Source organism: Phyllobates terribilis, unplaced genomic scaffold, assembly GCF_046119375.1.
Source record: "Phyllobates terribilis strain yellow unplaced genomic scaffold, ASM4611937v1 Scaffold_1049__1_contigs__length_452226, whole genome shotgun sequence".
Classification (NCBI taxonomy): Eukaryota; Metazoa; Chordata; class Amphibia; order Anura; family Dendrobatidae; genus Phyllobates; species Phyllobates terribilis.
This window is the reverse complement of record NW_027363809.1, coordinates 259994-280196: the sequence shown is the minus strand read 5'-3', so window position 1 is coordinate 280196 and position 20203 is coordinate 259994. Positions and strand designations below refer to the sequence as shown.

The following is a 20203-nucleotide window of genomic DNA, read 5'->3' as shown; positions in this document are numbered from 1 at the left end:
TGGGAGGTCCTTTGGTCAGGGATCCTGTGCATGCCACACCTCCTGCCCAGTCTTGGGAGGGGAAGAACTTCCCCTGTAAAAACCCGGGGCTGAGGCAGGGAGAGTCAGACAAGGAGAGTGGAGAAGAGAAGCAGCATAGGAAACAGCAGAGTTACAAGGAGTCAGGGGCTGGCAGCTGCAGAGCTCGCCCTGACTAAGAAGATTCTTTACCGGACCCGGAGTCCGAGGCTGTGGGGACTAACTCCTACCCAGCAGCAGAATCCGTCAGGCAGGGGATTTCAGGTCCTCTGGCCCAGAAGCCCGAAGGCACGGTCACACGCGTGGGACCAGCACCGCCATCGTGGAGCGGAAGCCATTAGAAGGCCCCGAGTCACCGGCCATACGGGTGAGCACCACACGGTACACTCAGGGACGTGGGCTACTTACATCAGCTTCTAGCAAGGTAGCCAGAAGAGTACAGTCAGTTTGGGAGGCCTACAACTACGCCTGGCCAGGGGAGATCCCATCTGCTCAAAGACTGACCAGGCCCCATTTGCTAGCAAGTACTCCGGGAGGGTCTGTTGTTGTTACCAGTAAAGACCCTGAACTACACCGTACCGTCTCTGAGTGGTTCCTGCTACCCCCATCATCCACGTCGGCTGCCCTGAGGCCATACCCCTCCCGTTGGGGGTTATACTATCACGCTGCACAATCCTACCACCGGCCTCAGCGGTCTGCCCTGCAGCAGCAGCTTCCTGGCTGCACTCAACGGGTGGCGTAGTCATCAACTATTTACTACTAATAGACTGCCGTCTAGTTTGACTCCCTGGGCACAGACCGGGTCACCGCCACGAGACTACAACCCTCCACTGATCCGGCTCCGGGTAGGCTCCCGCGTGCGCAACGCAGCGCGACACAGGCCCAGGGGCGCGTCACAACCACACGCATCCGACACGCCAAAATTTTACTGAATACCTTGTAATCGGCGTTCAGAAGCGTAATTGGCCTCCAATTACTCAAACACCTTTTATCCCCTTTCTTATGGATTGAGACCACCACTCCCTCCTTCATTGAACCCGCAAGCATCCCATTCTCCCACATAAACTGACACACTTCCACTAAATCCATACCCATCACTTCCCACATCATAACATATAGCTCCACAGGCAAACCATCCTTCCCAGGCGTCACATTTTTCCTTGCACCAAACACCGCTTTCTTAACTTCCTCCTCAATCACTGCCTCACATAGACCAGAACATCCATCCTTATCCACCTTACAATCCAAAGTCTTAAGCACTTCTTCTTTCAAACTCTCATCCACCCACTTCCTGCCAAACAACTCAGCATAAAACGTGAGCACTTCCTTCATTACATCCTCCCCACTCACACAAACACCATCCACATCAAAAATCTCCTCCATACCCTCCTTCTTACCATTTATTTTTTTAAAGAAATATCTTGAACACTTTTCATCTTTATCAAGATGGACCACCTTTGACCTAAAAATTATTTCCCTTCCCTTCCTCTCCAAAGTCCTCTTCAAATCCTCTCTCGCACTTCTTAACAAATCATCCACATCCACACCACACATCCTCATTTTCTCTAGCCATTCCACCCTCATCATTAAATCTTTATATTGACTCCTAACCATGGCAGCCTTTTTATAGCCCCATCGACGAAAAAACTTTTGCACTTCATACTTCATCCAATCCCACCACACCAATACACTTTCAAACTTACTCTTTTGAGATTTACACCAACTATATTTTTTCTTAAAATCATTCACAATTCTCTCATCCTCAAGCAAACTCACATTCAATTTCCACACACCTCTCCCATGCACCCGCCTTAAATCCCCTCTAAAACCACCTTTCAGGCACACATGGTCCGAAAAAGGAACTGAAAATTGAGAAAAACCATCACATATTATATTTTTAGAAAAAAACATCCTATCAATCCTAGATGTTATCCCACCCCTGTCAGCTTTATAGGTTGGTGGTGGTGGCTTCCCCAAATAAACCTCAGCAGCATCAAAAAAGAAAAAATCAGAAATAATGTTTGCCAATTTTTTTCCTGAGGCATCAACTTTCCCCTCAGTTACACAGTTAAAATCACCTGTTACTATCACAGGGATCCTACCAGGTAATTCTAAACATAATTTATCTAATAAACTTAACCTGTCTTCTTTTTTTGTAGGACCATAAATATTTATAATTTTAACTTTCCACCCCCTCCCACACACAACTGCAGAGATGCAACGACCCACCTCTATTACCTTATAATATTCAAAAACAAAATTTCTATTATTTAATACTATCCCAACTCCATCATTTTTATTCCCACTAGAGCCAGACCAGATATGCTGGCCATATGGCCAATCAGCATCTTCCAGGGGTTCTTCTATACCACACTCCTGTAGACACATAATATCAAAAGAATGGTTATGTAAGAAGTCCAGAATCACAGATCTTCTAACTCTAGACTTTAAAAGTCTTACATTAAGGGACGCAATGTCCCAATTTGGTTTAGAGACCATTCTTTGGCTCAAAAACCAGAAACACCAGTCTCAGCAAAAAAACATGCCTTCCTTATCCTTTATCATCCGGCGAACTCCTACTTAGCTGAAAGATAGTGGACTCCAAATTCTCCTCCAGGTAAGCCGTTGACGCAGGAGAAAGAGAAACCACTGGGTAATCCAGCTCACTCACCGGACTTGCCACGCATTGGCTACTTGATGGTTCAGACAACCGGGCCCTTTTATTCTTAGCGCGGTCCGGTTCCTCAGAAGACCTCACCCCAGTCTCAGTGAAGTCTCCTTGACCTCCAGCTCCCTCTTCATCCATACTTTCACTGCTCCAACTGAGAGCCGGGTCCCCTGGGATTTCCAAGGCTCCCTCACGTTCTTCACAAAAGGAGTCAATGAAACCCCCCTGATAGGAAGAAATGTCCATCTCAGCTGCCAGAACCTCTTCCACTCTCCCGGGCTCCACCAGTAGGTCAGCAGACGCCCTCACTGGAGCAGTCTCCACACGCTGTTCCACTACCTTCACCCTGGAAGAAACTGCGGCCTCAGGTGCCACACTCTTAGGCCTCGGAGAGTTCGAGACCACCTCAGAGTATGCCCTTGCCTTGCCCTCGTTCGCACGACGAGTACAATCCTTAAAGGCATGCCCCTCCATACCACAAGCATTGCAAACAATTGGATTGGTACAGTCCTTAGCAACATGCCCACTTTGGTTGCACTTGGAGCAAACAGGCACAGCAGTACAAACCTCTTGTAAGTGTCCGTACTTCTTACATTTCCTGCAAAAAACTGGGGCCTCAGGAAAGAAGAGAATACCCCTATCTCTCCCGATAGAGAAACTTTGGGGAGGGTAATGAACACCTCCAGGCTCCGAAGAACTTTCCCCAAATCTGACAAAATATCTGTATTTGCCAGTCCATAGGTTCTCCTCGTTCATGATTTTGTGACTGTTGCTCACAAAGTCACAATGCCTCTTAAGAAAAGTCGCAATGTCATGTTCGTGCACAAAGGGATTATACATAAATATGACTAGGGGAACATCACCTTTGGAGTACAAGACTGTAAAAGTCAAACCATGCAAGGTTGGATTCTTCTCCTGCTCCCTCAACTTCTTATACAGGTTCCGGCAAGCCGCCATAGATTGTAGCACCAAGACATACCGTCCTTCTTTCCGGGATTCCTGCAGGCAGACGATGTTTTCTCTTGTCACTTCCAGGATTTTGAAGATCACCTCGTGCACCATATACGACAGATTGAAACGCTCTCTGACAGCAGCATCAACTTCAATGCGGAATGCATTGCGAACCCGATTGTCATCGGTCCCAGCATAGCGTATCTTCACGCCCATTATGATCACTCTCTCGTTCCTCCTCGTTCTCCCCCTAAAGCAGCAACCGGCTTAAGCCATCAAGATGGCGATGCCGGAAGGCCAAGGGAAAACACTCAAGGACCCCAGACAAGACACTTGGTCTTAGCCAAAAGGCCGAGAAGCGATAACCAGAATTGGTTTCAAACTACGGAGCCACCCAAGGATCCTGAAAAGTCCATTTGTGGAGATGAGCTCCTGGACTCCCGTTAAGAAGACATGTTGTCAACCTCTAGATCCCTTACATGCCTGCACTTTTCGGCTTGCTGCTGCTGCAATCCACGCGTTTTAGATCTGCATAACTCCACCTCTTTAAACACAGCACCTTCACCCCCTGCTGTTCCCACCCGCCTCAACACCGTTGGAAGGGAGGAGAACCAATTAAGGCGGGGGGTGGGGTGGAACGAGCAGCTGTCTACCCTTAGCAGGAGGGCTCCTGATTACATACCTCTCCTGCTGCTGCTGCTGCTGGCTGTCCAGCAGCAGACTGAAGGTGGCTGCTGCTGTGCACAGGTATATAAAGGCTCAGAGCCTATTATGACACGCGCAGCCAGCGTTCCATTGCCACATTCCATCTACTGCAGGCAGGATACCTGGCTGGCTGAATGTCGCTGAGAAGCTCACAGAGACCGCCATAAGCAACAGTTTAACAGAATGCCACAGACTAATCAACCAAACTTTTTGGGTTGGGTTCTCTTTTATAGTCTGCAGGCATTAAATGAAAGAAGTCAGTGTTCCAGCAGAAGGAGACAACGTTTCAGAAAAGGCATTGTAGCAAACCAAAAAAGAAATTTTAAGCGCAGCAGAGTAACCAGCGCACATACCTGTTAGCTCAGGTGAGTTTAAAAGGCTGCTGTTGATAACAAGGGCATTTGCTAAATAGATGGTGTGTGTGCAACAATATACTGAAAGGTCAATTATATTGTGCAGCTTATCTCACCACCTGTAGTTATTTAGGTGAAAGCTCCAAAATGCTTGCCTAATATGTCTGTTTATCCAAAAGGAAGTAAAAAGGGAGAGCTAGAAAGATAGCATTGCATCACATTACATGGCAATGCAATGCACAGTTGCTGAAGTTGAACCAAAATGAGCTTGTAATCTGGCTTCTGCAACTTTGAACATGAAAAATCCAATGAGGAGAAGAAAAGCAAAGCCAAAGAGTCCATCCCCAAATCCGACAAACAAGCAAAATGAACAAAAAACATTGAATTCAATTCTTTCTGATTTTAGAAACTGCATTAAAGAAGGGGTGCACCGGTCCTGGAGATACTGCAATACCAGGTCAATGCGTGGAGTGGACAGAGCAAGCTCTTTTTCCATCTCCCTGTTCTAAAAATCCATTTAATATATGGTCCCCAGATAGGGGACGTATCAGATATTAAACTGATAAGAACAGATACTACACTTGATCTTAGCCAAAAGGCCGAGAAGCGATAACCAGAATTGGTTTCAAACTACGGAGCCACCCAAGGATCCTGAAAAGTCCATTTGTGGAGATGAGCTCCTGGACTCCCGTTAAGAAGACATGTTGTCAACCTCTAGATCCCTTACATGCCTGCACTTTTCGGCTTGCTGCTGCTGCAATCCACGCGTTTTAGATCTGCATAACTCCACCTCTTTAAACACAGCACCTTCACCCCCTGCTGTTCCCACCCGCCTCAACACCGTTGGAAGGGAGGAGAACCAATTAAGGCGGGGGGTGGGGTGGAACGAGCAGCTGTCTACCCTTAGCAGGAGGGCTCCTGATTACATACCTCTCCTGCTGCTGCTGCTGCTGGCTGTCCAGCAGCAGACTGAAGGTGGCTGCTGCTGTGCACAGGTATATAAAGGCTCAGAGCCTATTATGACACGCGCAGCCAGCGTTCCATTGCCACATTCCATCTACTGCAGGCAGGATACCTGGCTGGCTGAATGTCGCTGAGAAGCTCACAGAGACCGCCATAAGCAACAGTTTAACAGAATGCCACAGACTAATCAACCAAACTTTTTGGGTTGGGTTCTCTTTTATAGTCTGCAGGCATTAAATGAAAGAAGTCAGTGTTCCAGCAGAAGGAGACAACGTTTCAGAAAAGGCATTGTAGCAAACCAAAAAAGAAATTTTAAGCGCAGCAGAGTAACCAGCGCACATACCTGTTAGCTCAGGTGAGTTTAAAAGGCTGCTGTTGATAACAAGGGCATTTGCTAAATAGATGGTGTGTGTGCAACAATATACTGAAAGGTCAATTATATTGTGCAGCTTATCTCACCACCTGTAGTTATTTAGGTGAAAGCTCCAAAATGCTTGCCTAATATGTCTGTTTATCCAAAAGGAAGTAAAAAGGGAGAGCTAGAAAGATAGCATTGCATCACATTACATTGCAATGCAATGCACAGTTGCTGAAGTTGAACCAAAATGAGCTTGTAATCTGGCTTCTGCAACTTTGAACATGAAAAATCCAATGAGGAGAAGAAAAGCAAAGCCAAAGAGTCCATCCCCAAATCCGACAAACAAGCAAAATGAACAAAAAACATTGAATTCAATTCTTTCTGATTTTAGAAACTGCATTAAAGAAGGGGTGCACCGGTCCTGGAGATACTGCAATACCAGGTCAATGCGTGGAGTGGACAGAGCAAGCTCTTTTTCCATCTCCCTGTTCTAAAAATCCATTTAATATATGGTCCCCAGATAGGGGACGTATCAGATATTAAACTGATAAGAACAGATACTACACTTGATCTTAGCCAAAAGGCCGAGAAGCGATAACCAGAATTGGTTTCAAACTACGGAGCCACCCAAGGATCCTGAAAAGTCCATTTGTGGAGCTGAGCTCCTGGACTCCCGTTAAGAAGACATGTTGTCAACCTCTAGATCCCTTACATGCCTGCACTTTTCGGCTTGCTGCTGCTGCAATCCACGCGTTTTAGATCTGCATAACTCCACCTCTTTAAACACAGCACCTTCACCCCCTGCTGTTCCCACCCGCCTCAACACCGTTGGAAGGGAGGAGAACCAATTAAGGCGGGGGGTGGGGTGGAACGAGCAGCTGTCTACCCTTAGCAGGAGGGCTCCTGATTACATACCTCTCCTGCTGCTGCTGCTGCTGGCTGTCCAGCAGCAGACTGAAGGTGGCTGCTGCTGTGCACAGGTATATAAAGGCTCAGAGCCTATTATGACACGCGCAGCCAGCGTTCCATTGCCACATTCCATCTACTGCAGGCAGGATACCTGGCTGGCTGAATGTCGCTGAGAAGCTCACAGAGACCGCCATAAGCAACAGTTTAACAGAATGCCACAGACTAATCAACCAAACTTTTTGGGTTGGGTTCTCTTTTATAGTCTGCAGGCATTAAATGAAAGAAGTCAGTGTTCCAGCAGAAGGAGACAACGTTTCAGAAAAGGCATTGTAGCAAACCAAAAAAGAAATTTTAAGCGCAGCAGAGTAACCAGCGCACATACCTGTTAGCTCAGGTGAGTTTAAAAGGCTGCTGTTGATAACAAGGGCATTTGCTAAATAGATGGTGTGTGTGCAACAATATACTGAAAGGTCAATTATATTGTGCAGCTTATCTCACCACCTGTAGTTATTTAGGTGAAAGCTCCAAAATGCTTGCCTAATATGTCTGTTTATCCAAAAGGAAGTAAAAAGGGAGAGCTAGAAAGATAGCATTGCATCACATTACATGGCAATGCAATGCACAGTTGCTGAAGTTGAACCAAAATGAGCTTGTAATCTGGCTTCTGCAACTTTGAACATGAAAAATCCAATGAGGAGAAGAAAAGCAAAGCCAAAGAGTCCATCCCCAAATCCGACAAACAAGCAAAATGAACAAAAAACATTGAATTCAATTCTTTCTGATTTTAGAAACTGCATTAAAGAAGGGGTGCACCGGTCCTGGAGATACTGCAATACCAGGTCAATGCGTGGAGTGGACAGAGCAAGCTCTTTTTCCATCTCCCTGTTCTAAAAATCCATTTAATATATGGTCCCCAGATAGGGGACGTATCAGATATTAAACTGATAAGAACAGATACTACACTTGATCTTAGCCAAAAGGTCGAGAAGCGATAACCAGAATTGGTTTCAAACTACGGAGCCACCCAAGGATCCTAAAAAGTCCATTTGTGGAGATGAGCTCCTGGACTCCCGTTAAGAAGACATGTTGTCAACCTCTAGATCCCTTACATGCCTGCACTTTTCGGCTTGCTGCTGCTGCAATCCACGCGTTTTAGATCTGCATAACTCCACCTCTTTAAACACAGCACCTTCACCCCCTGCTGTTCCCACCCGCCTCAACACCGTTGGAAGGGAGGAGAACCAATTAAGGCGGGGGGTGGGGTGGAACGAGCAGCTGTCTACCCTTAGCAGGAGGGCTCCTGATTACATACCTCTCCTGCTGCTGCTGCTGCTGGCTGTCCAGCAGCAGACTGAAGGTGGCTGCTGCTGTGCACAGGTATATAAAGGCTCAGAGCCTATTATGACACGCGCAGCCAGCGTTCCATTGCCACATTCCATCTACTGCAGGCAGGATACCTGGCTGGCTGAATGTCGCTGAGAAGCTCACAGAGACCGCCATAAGCAACAGTTTAACAGAATGCCACAGACTAATCAACCAAACTTTTTGGGTTGGGTTCTCTTTTATAGTCTGCAGGCATTAAATGAAAGAAGTCAGTGTTCCAGCAGAAGGAGACAACGTTTCAGAAAAGGCATTGTAGCAAACCAAAAAAGAAATTTTAAGCGCAGCAGAGTAACCAGCGCACATACCTGTTAGCTCAGGTGAGTTTAAAAGGCTGCTGTTGATAACAAGGGCATTTGCTAAATAGATGGTGTGTGTGCAACAATATACTGAAAGGTCAATTATATTGTGCAGCTTATCTCACCACCTGTAGTTATTTAGGTGAAAGCTCCAAAATGCTTGCCTAATATGTCTGTTTATCCAAAAGGAAGTAAAAAGGGAGAGCTAGAAAGATAGCATTGCATCACATTACATGGCAATGCAATGCACAGTTGCTGAAGTTGAACCAAAATGAGCTTGTAATCTGGCTTCTGCAACTTTGAACATGAAAAATCCAATGAGGAGAAGAAAAGCAGAGCCAAAGAGTCCATCCCAAAATCCGACAAACAAGCAAAATGAACAAAAAACATTGAATTCAATTCTTTCTGATTTTAGAAACTGCATTAAAGAAGGGGTGCACCGGTCCTGGAGATACTGCAATACCAGGTCAATGCGTGGAGTGGACAGAGCAAGCTCTTTTTCCATCTCCCTGTTCTAAAAATCCATTTAATATATGGTCCCCAGATAGGGGACGTATCAGATATTAAACTGATAAGAACAGATACTACACTTGATCTTAGCCAAAAGGCCGAGAAGCGATAACCAGAATTGGTTTCAAACTACGGAGCCACCCAAGGATCCTAAAAAGTCCATTTGTGGAGATGAGCTCCTGGACTCCCGTTAAGAAGACATGTTGTCAACCTCTAGATCCCTTACATGCCTGCACTTTTCGGCTTGCTGCTGCTGCAATCCACGCGTTTTAGATCTGCATAACTCCACCTCTTTAAACACAGCACCTTCACCCCCTGCTGTTCCCACCCGCCTCAACACCGTTGGAAGGGAGGAGAACCAATTAAGGCGGGGGGTGGGGTGGAACGAGCAGCTGTCTACCCTTAGCAGGAGGGCTCCTGATTACATACCTCTCCTGCTGCTGCTGCTGCTGGCTGTCCAGCAGCAGACTGAAGGTGGCTGCTGCTGTGCACAGGTATATAAAGGCTCAGAGCCTATTATGACACGCGCAGCCAGCGTTCCATTGCCACATTCCATCTACTGCAGGCAGGATACCTGGCTGGCTGAATGTCGCTGAGAAGCTCACAGAGACCGCCATAAGCAACAGTTTAACAGAATGCCACAGACTAATCAACCAAACTTTTTGGGTTGGGTTCTCTTTTATAGTCTGCAGGCATTAAATGAAAGAAGTCAGTGTTCCAGCAGAAGGAGACAACGTTTCAGAAAAGGCATTGTAGCAAACCAAAAAAGAAATTTTAAGCGCAGCAGAGTAACCAGCGCACATACCTGTTAGCTCAGGTGAGTTTAAAAGGCTGCTGTTGATAACAAGGTCATTTGCTAAATAGATGGTGTGTGTGCAACAATATACTGAAAGGTCAATTATATTGTGCAGCTTATCTCACCACCTGTAGTTATTTAGGTGAAAGCTCCAAAATGCTTGCCTAATATGTCTGTTTATCCAAAAGGAAGTAAAAAGGGAGAGCTAGAAAGATAGCATTGCATCACATTACATGGCAATGCAATGCACAGTTGCTGAAGTTGAACCAAAATGAGCTTGTAATCTGGCTTCTGCAACTTTGAACATGAAAAATCCAATGAGGAGAAGAAAAGCAGAGCCAAAGAGTCCATCCCAAAATCCGACAAACAAGCAAAATGAACAAAAAACATTGAATTCAATTCTTTCTGATTTTAGAAACTGCATTAAAGAAGGGGTGCACCGGTCCTGGAGATACTGCAATACCAGGTCCATGCGTGGAGTGGACAGAGCAAGCTCTTTTTCCATCTCCCTGTTCTAAAAATCCATTTAATATATGGTCCCCAGATAGGGGACGTATCAGATATTAAACTGATAAGAACAGATACTACACTTGATCTTAGCCAAAAGGCCGAGAAGCGATAACCAGAATTGGTTTCAAACTACGGAGCCACCCAAGGATCCTAAAAAGTCCATTTGTGGAGATGAGCTCCTGGACTCCCGTTAAGAAGACATGTTGTCAACCTCTAGATCCCTTACATGCCTGCACTTTTCGGCTTGCTGCTGCTGCAATCCACGCGTTTTAGATCTGCATAACTCCACCTCTTTAAACACAGCACCTTCACCCCCTGCTGTTCCCACCCGCCTCAACACCGTTGGAAGGGAGGAGAACCAATTAAGGCGGGGGGTGGGGTGGAACGAGCAGCTGTCTACCCTTAGCAGGAGGGCTCCTGATTACATACCTCTCCTGCTGCTGCTGCTGCTGGCTGTCCAGCAGCAGACTGAAGGTGGCTGCTGCTGTGCACAGGTATATAAAGGCTCAGAGCCTATTATGACACGCGCAGCCAGCGTTCCATTGCCACATTCCATCTACTGCAGGCAGGATACCTGGCTGGCTGAATGTCGCTGAGAAGCTCACAGAGACCGCCATAAGCAACAGTTTAACAGAATGACACAGACTAATCAACCAAACTTTTTGGGTTGGGTTCTCTTTTATAGTCTGTGCAGTGCCGGCGTCCCTGCCCTCTGCTAGGCAGGGACGCTGCTCCTCTCACCGCTCTGCTCCGTGCCCGGCTTCCTCCCCCCGCTCTGCTGTCAGCGCGCGCTCCGTCCCGGCGTCCTCCTCCTGCTCTGCTCTCAGCGCGCGCCCCTTCCCGGCCCCTGTGCTTAGGGCGCGCGCGCGCACGCTCCCCTCCTCTTAAAGGGGCCGCGCGCTACTCCAGACTCTTGCCCGCTCACCTGGGAGCGCATCTCCGTTACCTGCCTGCTTGCCAGCCCGGAGGTCCCGTTGTCACGTGCGGTGACCATCAGCTATTCCAGAGACTCTTGCCCGCTCACCTGGGAGCGCTTCTCCGTTACCTACCTGCCTGCCAGCCCGGAGGTTCCGCCGTCACGTGCCGTGACCACCTGCTATTCCAGAGACTCTCGCTTGCTCACCTGGGAGCACACATCTACCACCTGCCTGCTAGCCTACCCGGAGGCTCTGCCATCACAGGTCGTACCTACCCCTTACCCAGAGACTGCCACCCGCTCCCTTACAAGGGCCGCCCCCTTGTATAGTAGCTCAGAGGTTCCGCCTCCCGGACCCGTTACAGTCCGCCTCCCGGACCCGTTACAGTTTGCTCGGGCCATGGAACCCGGTGGCACCCAAGCTCCCTCGCTCTCGGACCTCGGTCTTGAACTGTCCCGTCAGAGGTCCCAACAGGAGGCCATCCTGGGTCACCTGCGGAATGTTAATACTCGCCTGAACACTCTGTCTGATCCACCAACAACCTCCGCCAGTGCCATATCTTGCAATCCGGCGGCTCCGCTGCTCACTAATACTATGGTATCCTACCCCGGACCCCGGCTTTCTGCACCTCCTCGCTCCGGAGGCGACCCCGTCCAGGCTCGGGGCTTCTTGAATCAGTGCACCCTGCATTTTGAACTTTTGTCTTACCAGTTTAACTCCGACCGGGCCAAAATTGCCTTCATCATGTCCCATCTCACCGGGGAGGCCCTGGCCTGGCTGAATCCTCTATGGGAGAGAGGAGACCCCCTGGTGTCCAACTTGCCTGCTTTTCTCACGGCTTTCCGGAAAGTCTTCGACGAACCCGGACGGAAGACCTCATCTGCATCATCGTTGCTACGCCTCCGTCAGGGGAGTCTCACCGTGGGCCAATATGCCATACGGTTCCGTACCCTTGCCTCGGAGCTGGCCTGGGATAACGACGCTCTGGTTTCCGTCTTCTGGGAGGGTCTGTCCGGCCGTATTAAAGATGAACTTGCCGGTCGGGACATTCCTACCACTCTCGATGACTTAATAACTCTTGCCACCCGAATTGACCTACGGTTTCAGGAGCGTGCCAAAGAGGTCACCCGTGAGAGAAGGATTCCACGTTTAGCTCCTACTTTCCAGAAACCCGTCATTCCCTCCATCTCTCCCCAGGTACACTCTCCTGAGCCTATGCAGGTCGACCAGACCAAGATGGTCAAAACCCGTCAGGACTCACGCCGTGCCGAGGGGAGCTGCTTCTACTGTGGCAGTAAGGAGCACCGGATCCGTGCCTGCCCGGAGAGGTCGGGAAACGCCTGTGTCTAGGTTCGCTCAGAGAGGTCCACCTAGACAAGAATAAATCCTCTCCATCCCTGCTGTTGTCAGTTTCGATCATCTACGGGGAGAACCGTTATTTCGAACTAGCCCAACTTGACTCTGGAGCAGCCGGGAACCTTATTTCACAGTCCCTGGTTGAGAAATACCGCATCCCCACCAAACCTCTGGCTGTACCCTTGTCTGTCGCTGCCGTGGATGGGGGCCTCTTACCTCGCCCCATTCAACTCATCACCGAATCCATTACCCTGCAGGTGGGAATGCTGCATTCTGAAAGTATCTCCTTTCATGTTCTGCCTGGACTCTCTCACGCCCTCTTGCTAGGTCTGCCCTGGCTCCAGAGACATGCACCCGTGCTAGACTGGCAAACCGGAGAGGTCCTTCGCTGGGGACAAGACTGTCATAAAACCTGCCTGGTTCCCGTCCATCCCGTCCGTCCCTCTCCTACCCCAGCTAATCTACCTGGACTTCCGATTCCTTATTGGTCTTATGCAGATGTCTTTAATAAAAAGGAGGCAGAGACATTACCACCACATAGACCATACGACTGTCCCATCGATCTGCTACCCGGTACTACTCCTCCCCGTGGGCGTATCTATCCTTTATCCGCTGCTGAGACCCGGTCAATGTCCGAATATATTGAGGAGAATCTGGCCAGAGGATTCATCCGGAAATCTACCTCCCCGGCGGAAGCAGGCTTCTTTTTCGTCAAAAAGAAGGACGGCTCTCTCCGTCCCTGTATAGACTATAGAGGCCTAAACCTGATCACGGTGAAGAATAAGTACCCCCTTCCGCTCATTCCAGAATTATTTGATCGTCTGAGGGGGGCTAGGATCTTCACCAAACTGGACCTTCGTGGGGCGTACAACCTGGTTCGTATTCGTCAGGGGGATGAATGGAAGACGGCATTCAACACCCGGGACGGCCACTATGAATACCTGGTAATGCCCTTTGGTCTCTGTAACGCTCCTGCCGTCTTTCAAGAGTTGGTCAATGACATCTTCCGGGACCTTCTCTACTCCTGCGTAGTGGTGTACCTGGACGACATCTTGGTCTTCTCTCCGGATCTCCAGACTCACCGGAGGGACGTTCGTCAGGTCCTGCTCAGGCTAAGGCAGAACCATCTCTACGCTAAATTTGAGAAGTGCCTCTTTGAGCAGACCTCGCTTCCGTTTCTGGGCTACATTATCTCTCAGACCGGCCTTCAAATGGATCCTGAGAAACTGTCTGCCATCGAGAAATGGCCCCGACCGGAGGGGTTGAAGGCCATTCAGCGTTTCCTGGGCTTCGCCAACTACTACCGCCTCTTCATACCACACTTCTCTTCCCGGACGGCCCCAATTTCTGCGCTCACCCGTAAAGGTACTAATCCCAAAGAGTGGCCACCCGAAGCAGAGGAGGCCTTTCTTTCCCTTAAACAGGCCTTCTCTTCCGCCCCGGTGCTGCATCGCCCAGATGGCAACAAGCAGTTCTTCCTGGAAGTTGACGCCTCCTCCTCTGGAGCCGGAGCGGTACTTACTCAAAAATCATCTTCCGGGAGGATGGTAACTTGTGGCTTCTTCTCTAAACTCTTCTCCTCCTCTGAGCGCAACTATTCCATAGGAGACCGAGAGTTATTGGCCATCAAACTGGCATTGGAGGAGTGGCGTTACCTGCTCGAGGGGGCTCTTCACCCGGTAATAATTTACACTGACCACAAGAACTTGGCTTACCTCCAGCATGCCCAGAGACTTAACCCGCGCCAAGCCCGGTGGTCCTTGTTTTTTGCTCGTTTTGATTTTGTCCTTCATTTTCGCCCGGCTGACAAAAACGTCAAGGCGGATGCCTTGTCTCGATCCTTTCTGGTGTCTGATCTCGAGTAGGATCCGAAACATATCATCGATCCCGCCAGAGTAATGCAGGTGGCTCCCGTGAGTCTAAATCGTCTTCCTCCTGGTAAGACGTTCGTACCAGTACCTGATCGGGAGAAGATTCTACACTGGGGTCATTCGTCTAAACTAGCTGGCCACGCCGGTCAGAAAAAGACCCTCCAGCTTATTACCCGGCACTACTGGTGGCCTAACCTGCACAAGGATGTAATAGACTTTGTTTCTGCCTGTGTGTCCTGCGCCCGCAACAAAGTTCCGAGACACCTGCCGGCCGGCCGCCTCCTACCTCTGCCAGTACCTGCTGCCCCCTGGCAGCATATAGCGATGGACTTCATTACTGATCTGCCCGTCTCTGCCGGTTGTACGGTCATTTGGGTGGTCGCTGACCGCTTCTCCAAGATGGCTCACTTCATTCCACTGCCAGGTCTTCCGTCTGCACCCGAGCTGGTTAAAGACTTTATCCGCCACATCTTCCGTCTTCATGGCCTGCCCCGTCACATCGTGTCGGATCGTGGGGTACAGTTCACTTCCCGTTTCTGGAGAGCCACTTGTAAATTGCTGGACGTCACCCTGGACTTCTCCTCCGCTTATCACCCACAGTCTAATGGTCAAGTGGAGCGGATCAATCAGAACCTGACCAGTTACCTTCGGCACTTCGTTAATGCCCACCATTCTGACTGGGTGGATCTCCTGCCATGGGCCGAATTCTCGTACAACAATCACGAGAGCGAGTCTTCCTCCAAATCCCCGTTTTTTGTAGTCTACGGTCAGCATCCTCGGATCCCGTTTCCCGTCTCCACCTCGGCGGACAATCCGGCTGCGGAATCTCTTGTTAACAAATTTTCCTCCATATGGGAGAGTACCCGGTCCGCACTCCTTCTGTCATCCGAGCGTATGAAAAGACACGCTGACAAAAAACGTCTGGACCCTCCTCAATTCCGCCCTGGGGATAAAGTCTGGCTCTCGTCCAAATATGTCCGGCTCAAGATCCCTTCCTATAAGTTAGGGCCTCGGTTCATCGGCCCACTGGAGGTCATCAGTCAGATCAACCCGGTGGCCTATAAATTGAAACTCCCGGCCAACTTACGGATCCCTAACTCCTTCCATGTGTCTCTCCTCAAACCTGTGGTACTTAACTCTTTTTCCAAGTCTACAGGTACGCCTCCTGCTCCGGTTTCTGCTGAGGACGAGTTTGAGGTAGAGAACATTCTTGCCACCAAAAGGGTAAGAGGAAAGACCTTTTTCCTGGTAGATTGGAAGGGGTTTGGTCCTGAGGAGAGAACGTGGGAGCCCCGGGAGAACATCCATGCCCCTCTCATCCTAGCTAAATTTCTGTCTGGCCTAAAAAAGGGGGGGCCTAAAGGGGGGGGTACTGTAGTGCCGGCGTCCCTGCCTTCTGCTAGGCAGGGACGCTGCTCCTCTCACCGCTCTGCTCCGTGCCCGGCTTCCTCCCCCCGCTCTGCTGTCAGCGCGCGCTCCGTCCCGGCGTCCTCCTCCTGCTCTGCTCTCAGCGCGCGCCCCTTCCCGGCCCCTGTGCTTAGGGCGCGCGCGCGCACGCTCCCCTCCTCTTAAAGGGGCCGCGCGCGCCGCCCTAAAGAGTCCCCGGCCAATGGCCGGAGGACTTCATCATATATAAGGCACCTCCTCCAAAATGGAGGTGCCCGAGCAATGTTGTTTGCACCTGTGTCTCACCTGTGCTTCAGCCCTCAGGTCCCGTTGCCAGTTACCTGCCAGTTTCCTGCCAGTTTCCTGCTAGTTACCTGCCAGTACCTGCCAGTTACCTGCCTGATTCCTGCCTGAATACTTGTTACCTGTCTGCCAGTCTGAGGTCCGACGGTCTGCCTTACTACTCCTGTCAGTCTGTCTAAAGGACCAGCCTGCCCGCTCACCTGGGAGCGCATATCAGCTACCTGCCTGCTTGCCTGAGGTCCGACGGTCTGCCTTGCTACTCCGGTCAGTCTGTCTATGGACCAGCTTGCCCGCTCACCTGGGAGCGCTTCTCCGTTATCTGCCTGCTTGCCAGCCCGGAGGCTCCGTTGTCACGTGCTGTGACCACCAGCTACTCCAGACTCTTGCCCGCTCACCTGGGAGCGCATCTCCGTTAGCTGCCTGCTTGCCAGCCCGGAGGTCCCGTTGTCACGTGCGGTGACCATCAGCTATTCCAGAGACTCTTGCCCGCTCACCTGGGAGCGCTTCTCCGTTACCTACCTGCCTGCCAGCCCGGAGGTTCCGCCGTCACATGCCGTGACCACCTGCTATTCCAGAGACTCTCGCTTGCTCACCTGGGAGCACACATCTACCACCTGCCTGCTAGCCTACCCGGAGGCTCTGCCATCACAGGTCGTACCTACCCCTTACCCAGAGACTGCCCTGATCACTTGCCGTAACTCCCTGTCCGTTCACCCAGAGACTGCCACCCGCTCCCTTACAAGGGCCGCCCCCTTGTATAGTAGCTCAGAGGTTCCGCCTCCCGGACCCGTTACAGTCCGCCTCCCGGACCCGTTACAGTCTGCAGGCATTAAATGAAAGAAGTCAGTGTTCCAGCAGAAGGAGACAACGTTTCAGAAAAGGCATTGTAGCAAACCAAAAAATAAATTTTAAGCGCAGCAGAGTAACCAGCGCACATACCTGTTAGCTCAGGTGAGTTTAAAAGGCTGCTGTTGATAACAAGGGCATTTGCTAAATAGATGGTGTGTGTGCAACAATATACTGAAAGGTCAATTATATTGTGCAGCTTATCTCACCACCTGTAGTTATTTAGGTGAAAGCTCCAAAATGCTTGCCTAATATGTCTGTTTATCCAAAAGGAAGTAAAAAGGGAGAGCTAGAAAGATAGCATTGCATCACATTACATGGCAATGCAATGCACAGTTGCTGAAGTTGAACCAAAATGAGCTTGTAATCTGGCTTCTGCAACTTTGAACATGAAAAATCCAATGAGGAGAAGAAAAGCAAAGCCAAAGAGTCCATCCCCAAATCCGACAAACAAGCAAAATGAACAAAAAACATTGAATTCAATTCTTTCTGATTTTAGAAACTGCATTAAAGAAGGGGTGCACCGGTCCTGGAGATACTGCAATACCAGGTCAATGCGTGGAGTGGACAGAGCAAGCTCTTTTTCCATCTCCCTGTTCTAAAAATCCATTTAATATATGGTCCCCAGATAGGGGACGTATCAGATATTAAACTGATAAGAACAGATACTACACTTGATCTTAGCCAAAAGGTCGAGAAGCGATAACCAGAATTGGTTTCAAACTACGGAGCCACCCAAGGATCCTAAAAAGTCCATTTGTGGAGATGAGCTCCTGGACTCCCGTTAAGAAGACATGTTGTCAACCTCTAGATCCCTTACATGCCTGCACTTTTCGGCTTGCTGCTGCTGCAATCCACGCGTTTTAGATCTGCATAACTCCACCTCTTTAAACACAGCACCTTCACCCCCTGCTGTTCCCACCCGCCTCAACACCGTTGGAAGGGAGGAGAACCAATTAAGGCGGGGGGTGGGGTGGAACGAGCAGCTGTCTACCCTTAGCAGGAGGGCTCCTGATTACATACCTCTCCTGCTGCTGCTGCTGCTGGCTGTCCAGCAGCAGACTGAAGGTGGCTGCTGCTGTGCACAGGTATATAAAGGCTCAGAGCCTATTATGACACGCGCAGCCAGCGTTCCATTGCCACATTCCATCTACTGCAGGCAGGATACCTGGCTGGCTGAATGTCGCTGAGAAGCTCACAGAGACCGCCATAAGCAACAGTTTAACAGAATGCCACAGACTAATCAACCAAACTTTTTGGGTTGGGTTCTCTTTTATAGTCTGCAGGCATTAAATGAAAGAAGTCAGTGTTCCAGCAGAAGGAGACAACGTTTCAGAAAAGGCATTGTAGCAAACCAAAAAAGAAATTTTAAGCGCAGCAGAGTAACCAGCGCACATACCTGTTAGCTCAGGTGAGTTTAAAAGGCTGCTGTTGATAACAAGGGCATTTGCTAAATAGATGGTGTGTGTGCAACAATATACTGAAAGGTCAATTATATTGTGCAGCTTATCTCACCACCTGTAGTTATTTAGGTGAAAGCTCCAAAATGCTTGCCTAATATGTCTGTTTATCCAAAAGGAAGTAAAAAGGGAGAGCTAGAAAGATAGCATTGCATCACATTACATGGCAATGCAATGCACAGTTGCTGAAGTTGAACCAAAATGAGCTTGTAATCTGGCTTCTGCAACTTTGAACATGAAAAATCCAATGAGGAGAAGAAAAGCAGAGCCAAAGAGTCCAATCCCAAAATCCGACAAACAAGCAAAATGAACAAAAAACATTGAATTCAATTCTTTCTGATTTTAGAAACTGCATTAAAGAAGGGGTGCACCGGTCCTGGAGATACTGCAATACCAGGTCAATGCGTGGAGTGGACAGAGCAAGCTCTTTTTCCATCTCCCTGTTCTAAAAATCCATTTAATATATGGTCCCCAGATAGGGGACGTATCAGATATTAAACTGATAAGAACAGATACTACACTTGATCTTAGCCAAAAGGCCGAGAAGCGATAACCAGAATTGGTTTCAAACTACGGAGCCACCCAAGGATCCTAAAAAGTCCATTTGTGGAGATGAGCTCCTGGACTCCCGTTAAGAAGACATGTTGTCAACCTCTAGATCCCTTACATGCCTGCACTTTTCGGCTTGCTGCTGCTGCAATCCACGCGTTTTAGATCTGCATAACTCCACCTCTTTAAACACAGCACCTTCACCCCCTGCTGTTCCCACCCGCCTCAACACCGTTGGAAGGGAGGAGAACCAATTAAGGCGGGGGGTGGGGTGGAACGAGCAGCTGTCTACCCTTAGCAGGAGGGCTCCTGATTACATACCTCTCCTGCTGCTGCTGCTGGCTGTCCAGCAGCAGACTGAAGGTGGCTGCTGCTGTGCACAGGTATATAAAGGCTCAGAGCCTATTATGACACGCGCAGCCAGCGTTCCATTGCCACATTCCATCTACTGCAGGCAGGATACCTGGCTGGCTGAATGTCGCTGAGAAGCTCACAGAGACCGCCATAAGCAACAGTTTAACAGAATGCCACAGACTAATCAACCAAACTTTTTGGGTTGGGTTCTCTTTTATAGTCTGCAGGCATTAAATGAAAGAAGTCAGTGTTCCAGCAGAAGGAGACAACGTTTCAGAAAAGGCATTGTAGCAAACCAAAAAAGAAATTTTAAGCACAGCAGAGTAACCAGCGCACATACCTGTTAGCTCAGGTGAGTTTAAAAGGCTGCTGTTGATAACAAGGGCATTTGCTAAATAGATGGTGTGTGTGCAACAATATACTGAAAGGTCAATTATATTGTGCAGCTTATCTCACCACCTGTAGTTATTTAGGTGAAAGCTCCAAAATGCTTGCCTAATATGTCTGTTTATCCAAAAGGAAGTAAAAAGGGAGAGCTAGAAAGATAGCATTGCATCTCATTACATGGCAATGCAATGCACAGTTGCTGAAGTTGAACCAAAATGAGCTTGTAATCTGGCTTCTGCAACTTTGAACATGAAAAATCCAATGAGGAGAAGAAAAGCAAAGCCAAAGAGTCCATCCCAAAATCCGACAAACAAGCAAAATGAACAAAAAACATTGAATTCAATTCTTTCTGAT

The 20203-nt window shown here is 49.0% G+C and overlaps 7 non-coding genes across 7 annotated transcripts; all 7 read right to left on the bottom strand.

Annotated features, from left to right (window-relative positions):
- Nucleotides 1-5115: 5115 nt before the first annotated feature.
- On the bottom strand, nucleotides 5116-5306 carry LOC141242584 (U2 spliceosomal RNA). Its single transcript, XR_012306987.1, has one exon. It is a non-coding gene; the product is annotated as a U2 spliceosomal RNA (small nuclear RNA).
- Nucleotides 5307-6421: 1115 nt separating this feature from the next.
- LOC141242583 (U2 spliceosomal RNA) lies at nucleotides 6422-6612 on the bottom strand. Its single transcript, XR_012306986.1, has one exon. It is a non-coding gene; the product is annotated as a U2 spliceosomal RNA (small nuclear RNA).
- Nucleotides 6613-7727: 1115 nt separating this feature from the next.
- Nucleotides 7728-7918, bottom strand: LOC141242687 (U2 spliceosomal RNA). The gene has a single exon (XR_012307083.1). It is a non-coding gene; the product is annotated as a U2 spliceosomal RNA (small nuclear RNA).
- Nucleotides 7919-9033: 1115 nt separating this feature from the next.
- LOC141242582 (U2 spliceosomal RNA) lies at nucleotides 9034-9224 on the bottom strand. The gene has a single exon (XR_012306985.1). It is a non-coding gene; the product is annotated as a U2 spliceosomal RNA (small nuclear RNA).
- Nucleotides 9225-10339: 1115 nt separating this feature from the next.
- On the bottom strand, nucleotides 10340-10530 carry LOC141242674 (U2 spliceosomal RNA). Its single transcript, XR_012307071.1, has one exon. It is a non-coding gene; the product is annotated as a U2 spliceosomal RNA (small nuclear RNA).
- A 7082-nt stretch (nucleotides 10531-17612) lies between these two features.
- Nucleotides 17613-17803, bottom strand: LOC141242686 (U2 spliceosomal RNA). Its single transcript, XR_012307082.1, has one exon. It is a non-coding gene; the product is annotated as a U2 spliceosomal RNA (small nuclear RNA).
- Nucleotides 17804-18919: 1116 nt separating this feature from the next.
- LOC141242581 (U2 spliceosomal RNA) lies at nucleotides 18920-19110 on the bottom strand. The gene has a single exon (XR_012306984.1). It is a non-coding gene; the product is annotated as a U2 spliceosomal RNA (small nuclear RNA).
- Between the last annotated feature and the right edge of the window lie 1093 nt (nucleotides 19111-20203).